Source organism: Pseudochaenichthys georgianus, chromosome 16 (assembly GCF_902827115.2).
Source record: "Pseudochaenichthys georgianus chromosome 16, fPseGeo1.2, whole genome shotgun sequence".
Classification (NCBI taxonomy): Eukaryota; Metazoa; Chordata; class Actinopteri; order Perciformes; family Channichthyidae; genus Pseudochaenichthys; species Pseudochaenichthys georgianus.
This window is the reverse complement of record NC_047518.2, coordinates 39,427,473-39,434,206: the sequence shown is the minus strand read 5'-3', so window position 1 is coordinate 39,434,206 and position 6,734 is coordinate 39,427,473. Positions and strand designations below refer to the sequence as shown.

The 6,734-nt window shown below is 41.8% G+C and overlaps 1 long non-coding RNA gene across 1 annotated transcript; it reads left to right on the top strand.

Annotated features, from left to right (window-relative positions):
• The first annotated feature begins 94 nt into the window (after positions 1-94).
• LOC117460352 (uncharacterized) lies at positions 95-522 on the top strand. The gene is made up of 3 exons (XR_004553630.2): positions 95-166; positions 239-317; positions 479-522. It is a non-coding gene; the product is annotated as an uncharacterized lncRNA (long non-coding RNA).
• Positions 523-6,734: the final 6,212 nt, after the last annotated feature.

The window sequence follows — 6,734 nt, the reverse complement described above, 5'->3', positions numbered from 1 at the left end:
GCAGTCTGTGTAATAAAAACAGTTTGAATTGAGTTGATCTGTTTGAATGTCTATATTTTATCATTGCTTTTTAGAAAACAACAACAACAACAACAACAACAACAACAACAAAGCAGTAACACAATCAGAAACAACAACAAAGCTGAACCACAATCTGATATTAAAGGTTAGTATCCATGTGATCAAATTGTACTATGTATTAAAAATAAGATGTAATGATACTTTTCTTTCCTCCTAGAAGTAGAAGAGGCTGTGTATGAGAACACTTCAGCGATATACGAGAATGTATAGACTCAGCCGTCTTCTTTGTGCTAAAGGTACGTTTTATGATATGATATATGTATGTTCAAAGGTTTCTGTAGAAATATGTAACTTAGTTAATCTGAAGGAATAGAACCACATTATCAGAGCACTCATTCTAACATACAGTTGATCAAAGCTCTTTGACACTTCCCTCTTTTCACTTCTCGTCCAACAGGCCGTTCAGAGGAAGAAGAACTTCACAACATAAAGACAAAGCGGCCCTAAATGTTATCACATTACTATTTTAAATGCTTTTTCTAATGTGTCAGAAAAGATTACATTTACAGTGCAGTAATATCATGAATGTCACATGTTAAAGGTCACCTATTATGCAAAATCCACTTGTTCATGTCTCTTCTACATCAACATGTGTCCCCTCTTCTTCATGTCTCTTCTACATCAACATGTGTCCCCTCTTCTTCATGTCTCTTCTAACATGTGTCCCCTCTTCTTCATGTCTCTTCTACATCAACATGTGTCCCCTCTTCTTCATGTCTCTTCTACATCAACATGTGTCCCCTCTTCTTCATGTCTCTTCTATCAACATGTGTCCCCTCTTCTCACTTCTAACATGTGTCCCCTCTTCTTCATGTCTCTTCTACATCAACATGTGTCCCCTCTTCTTCATGTCTCTTCTAACATGTGTCCCCTCTTCTTCATGTCTCTTCTACATCAACATGTGTCCCCTCTTCTCCATGTCTCTTCTTCATCAACATGTGTCCCCTCTTCTTCATGTCTCTTCTACATCAACATGTGTCCCCTCTTCTTCATGTCTCTTCTACATCAACATGTGTCCCCTCTTCTTCATGTCTCTTCTACATCAACATGTGTCCCCTCTTCTTCATGTCTCTTCTACATCAACATGTGTCCCCTCTTCTCCATGTCTCTTCTACATCAACGTGTGTCCCCTCTTCTTCATGTCTCTTCTACATCAGCATGTGTCCCCTCTTCTTCATGTCTCTTCTACATCACCATGTGTCCCCTCTGTGGAAAGAGACTCTGAAAGTTTCAGGAAAAAATATTCTCTCTCTTTTTGATCCATTTCTATAAAAACCTGTCTGAAAATGAGCTGATCAGATTTTGGCCACTTTATGATGTCATAAAGATGTGTTGTCTTGTGTAACCATTAGCCAATCAGCAACCAAGGTAACGAAAACATTGTTGCAGAAAATGACGTTTTAACCTTTTTACCTCATCATGATAAGCATTATTTGTTGATGAAGTTGAGTGGAGAGGCTAACTGCTAAAATAGCTAACGCCATTGTAAAAACAGACAACAAAATGTCTGGAAACTACGACAAGTGTCCTGAGAATCTGAGGTCGGACCCAAACCTGGGTTCATTCGAATCAAGGCGTAAAACCTTGCTTTTTATGCTGTTTTCCCCGAGGTCATTTAAATATGATTTAATATTGCACTTCAGCACTCCTTACAGCATTATGTGTATTTACAATTTCTCTGTTTAACTAATTTCTATCTCTTTTATGATTTGTCTTTTTCTTGATTTATTTTACTACTAATGCAAAATAACAACAGTGACATCGAGTGGTGGATCAGTCGACTACAACAGAGAAACATTTCCATTTTCCATTGTAAATATTTCAGAGCGGCTGGTATAAACCCTAATTGAAGTTTTTTTTTTTAAAGGATGTAAGAACCAGTATCAATGAATAAATAAATGTCTGAATGTTTCAGCTAAGGTTCGACAAATCTTTAATTTCTTGTTTAAGATTCAGCTCTTATCTAATGGCCTTTTTTGTTTTTGTCCTCTGTGTTTTTTTTAATGTTTATTTGTAATAACAATGTTGTATTGAAAAGGTATTGAGAGGGAATTTGAGTCCGTTAATTCAGTAAAAGAACAGTGGTAACAGAAAAGATGTCAGAATAACATTTCAACCTAAATTTGTGGCAATTTTTCATTTCAATCTTAAGCTGGTAGCTGATAGCACTAGAGACAAAGTCAATAGATTAGTGATGTCATTGTATCATTCGTCACATTTAAGTTTAGATATTTGACCATTCAACCACACAGTAGGGCCAGAAGATTAATCAGAAGATTGTCACATTTTAAGTTTATAGAAACCAATCAAACAGTTTTATAAATATCTCAGTCCCAATCAAAGTCAGACATTGCCATAGACCCTCTACAACTCAGACCGGAAGTACCAACAATATATTAATCACCACTATTTAACACATGTCTGGTCATTGGAAATATAAAAACAATCATTAATTGTACATCTGTAAACATCTGGTCATTCAATTCAAAGTTCATCTTTGTACGAGAGCTGGAAGAACATGTCCTCCTGACTCGTTCTCCTCCTCCCTTTATGACATTTAGGCCCAATCTCAAACCACTCCCACGACCCTACCCCTCCGTGACGGAGTGAACTCCGTCTGTAGCCACACTCGCAGCTCAACAAGAGGCTCCCTCCTGTCAGATGGAGGGAGTAAACACAGCAGCAAGCTTTGGGACGGCCTCCCCTCTCTCCGGCAGAAACAGGAAATGCCGTAACTGTATGTAACAACGGTTTCAAATCAGCATCTCTTAGACAAAAAATGTAAATTAATAACTCAAATAAAACTCCAAACATCTTTCACTCCCCCTCCACACCGCTCCACACTCATTGGTTTGGTTGCAACCTGATCTCACCAGAATGCGTGACTCCACCACGACTCCTTAACACCACAATGCGTGGCGGAGTCACGAACTTTGTTACATTTACGTGTCGGCACCACGCAAACAACCCCAATGTAAAGTGAATCAGGCTCCTTTGTCGTGGTGCACACACGCATTTCTATAACGTCCCGCAGTGAGCTTTTATTCTATAAAAGTTTTTTTAAATCTACTTTATAGCTTGTCGTAACTCACGGGAGGCTTCTTTTATTTTATTTGTGTATTCGCATTTGGTCTCTTTGGTCCTTCTGCAGACACCGTACCGGATGTAGGGATCTACATGCGGCACACGAGTAGTGTTGTGATAACTACCAGGTGTATGTATGTTGCTCCGTTACTATCAAGGTTATTAAACCAAGTTCTATAACAAACATGACTCGTTTATGAGAACATCAAACATGGTGTCAGAAGTCAAGTCTCCGGAGTTTTTTTACGGCGGATTTTTCACGTCTGGGTGACGTTTGAGAGGACAACTAAGCCTGCTCCAACACGACGCATGCAGCTAAGCTAACATGGCGGAAGGATTCCGGAGACCCGACCCACTCGTCTTTGACGGTAACATCGCAGAGAACTGGCGAGTATTCGAACAGGAATATGACATTTTCATCGCGGCGGCACACTATGACAAGCCAGCACGGACACGAGCATACATTCTCCTCAATATAGCGGGATCAGAGGCCATCGAGCGCGAGAGGTCTTTCGTCTATGCGGCTGAAGTGAGGGGTCCTGGCGAGGATGCGCCCATCATCACTCATGCCGAGTCTAAAGAAGACCCGGAGTGTCTAAAAAGGAAATTTAGGGAGATGTGTAACCCTCAAACAAATGTCACTATGGAAAGACACAAGTTCAATACAAGGAATCAAAAAATCGGTGAGTCAATTGAATCGTATGTCAGTGCTTTAAGGATCAAGGCAAAGAGCTGCAAATTTGGGAATCTCTATGAAGAACTAACCAGAGATAGACTGGTCTGTGGTATCAGTAATGACAACTTAAGGAAAGTGCTCCTGAGAGACTGTGATTTAACACTAATCAAGGCTGTTAACATATGTCAGATCCATGAGATGACTGAAGAGCACAATAAAACGCTAGCTATGCCACAGCACTCTGCCACAAATGTGGATTCAGTTCAGACTTACCAGAGAGGAACACGAAAATACGACAACAAAAGGAAACCTCAGGCAAATGGAGCTAGCTCTATTTCCAACTGCTACAACTGTGGAGGTAGTCATGCAGCAAAGAGGGACAACTGTCCAGCAAATGGTCAACAGTGTCATACCTGCAAAAAGTGGAATCATTTCAAGAAGTGTTGCAATTCCATACAACAAGCATATAACAAGCAAGGGCCCAGGAGGATAGTTCATCAACTAGAACCTGATCAAGCTGATACAACTACAGATGAAACATTCTATGTTGACGGCGTAACACTGCAAGTAAGTGTTGACGCAACTGATGCACAGATCGATAAAAATGATGAGGCTTTTGTCACAGTGCAAATCAATGACAATGTAGTCGAGATGAAAGTAGACACTGGTGCGAAGTGCAATGTTATGTCAAAAATGTCATTCAATGTGATAAAAGGAGATGAAAAAATACAGACGTGTTTTAAATCCACTAATCTTGTTGCATATGGTGGTAGCAAAATCAAAACTGCGGGCGTAGTCAGACTGCAGTGCCACCTAGTGGGAAAAGTCCACACACTGCCATTCTACATTGTGGAAGAGGATGTCCTGCCACTGCTTGGGCTACGAGCGTGCAGACGGATGGGACTAGTTTCATTCAGTGAAGCAGTTCATCAATTAAGCCCCACTGACGATGATTTTTCAGTTGAGATCCAAACAGAATACAGCGATCTCTTCTCTGATGAGCTTGGAAAGCTACCTGTGACGTACTCCATGACTCTCGACCCAGATGTAAAACCAGTCGTTCGTCCTGCACATCGCATACCTGTGGCTATGAAAGACAGAGTCAAAGCTGAACTCGACAAGATGCAGGAACTGGGCGTCATCATTCCTGTCTCAGAGCCCACTGATTGGGTGTCCTCTATGGTAGCCACTAGCAAAAAGGACAAACAAGAAATCAGGATATGCATCAATCCAAGAGACTTGAACACGGCTCTGAAAAGACCACACCATCCTATGCGTACTGTGGAAGAAGTCGCCACACACATGTCAAAAGCAACTATGTTTTCTGTATTAGATGCAAAGAGATCTTTTTGGCAGATTCCACTCGACCATAAGTCTTCCATGTTAACCACTTTCAGCTCCCCTTTTGGTCGTTACAGATTTCTAAGAATGCCATTTGGAATCAATTCTGCCAGCGAGGTGTTCCAGCGCTCCATGGAACAGATTTTCGACGGATACCCCTGTGAAATAATCGTTGATGATATCATTATTGCAGGTAAAGATGTTGCAGAGCACGATGCCAACCTGAGAAAAGTGCTCAACAGGGTCAGGGAGGTAAACTTAAGGCTTAACCCCCTCAAGTGCAAGTTCAGGCTAAGCCAAGTCGGCTATGTCGGCCATGTTTTCACCAGTGAAGGACTCAAAGCAGATCCTTCCAAAACAAGTGCTATTAAGGAGATGCCAGTGCCAGCAGACGTCCCAGCCTTACAAAGATTTCTGGGGATGGTCAACTATCTTGGAAAGTTCATACCAAACTTCAGCCAGCTATCAGCTCCACTACGGCAGCTCACACATAAAGACACAGAATGGACATGGCACGAACAGCAGCAGAAAGCTTTTGAAGATTTAAAGAAACGCATGTCTTGCCCACCGGTGTTGCTATACTACGACGTTGACAAGCCAGTGACACTTACCTGTGACGCTTCACAGTACGGACTCGGTGCAGCGTGTTTGCAGGAAGGAAAACCTGTAGCGTATGCTTCGCGTACACTAACTGAAACAGAAACCAGATATGCTCAAATCGAAAAAGAGTTGTTGGCAGTGGTCTTTGCATGTTCAAAATTCAATGACTATATCTATGGTAAACCAGTCACTATTGAAACAGACCACCAGCCCCTCGTCACCATACTAAAAAAGCCCATACACACAGCACCTGCAAGACTACAAAGAATGATGCTACGACTACAAAAGTACGACATCACTCTGGCTGACACTTTGTCGCGAGCTCCACAGTTCAGCAAGCTGAAGAAGAGGACAACTTCGACGTGATGACTGTTAACTACATATCTTCCTCTCGCTTAGAAGAGTTAGAGAGGCACACCGCTGAAGACATGACTCTGCAAACACTCAGCACCACTATCAGACACGGGTGGCCCGCTAAACAGCATAATCTTCCACATGCCATTAGACCGTATTTCCTTTCAGAGACGAACTGATTGTTGAAAATGGAGTCATAATGAAGGGTCACAAAGCAGTTATTCCTCTGTCACTACAGAAAGAATACATCAGCATCATGCACAGAGGACATCCTGGCGAAGAAGCTACAAAGCGGAGAGCACGTGGCATTGTTTTCTGGCCAACTATGACAGACAACATTCACACAGAAATACAGTCATGCTCTGTGTGCAACAGCACAAAACCACACCAGCAGAAAGAACCACTCCATCTGCATCCAGTTCCAGACCTGCCGTGGTCAACTGTAGCAACTGACATCTTTGAGTGGCACAATCAGCAATACTTAGTGCTAGTGGACTCATATTCAGGCTGGTATGAGATCGACATGCTTCGTGATATCACTGCAGCAACAGTCATTGCAAAGCTGAAAAGACATTTCTCAGTTCATGGAGCACCTCAC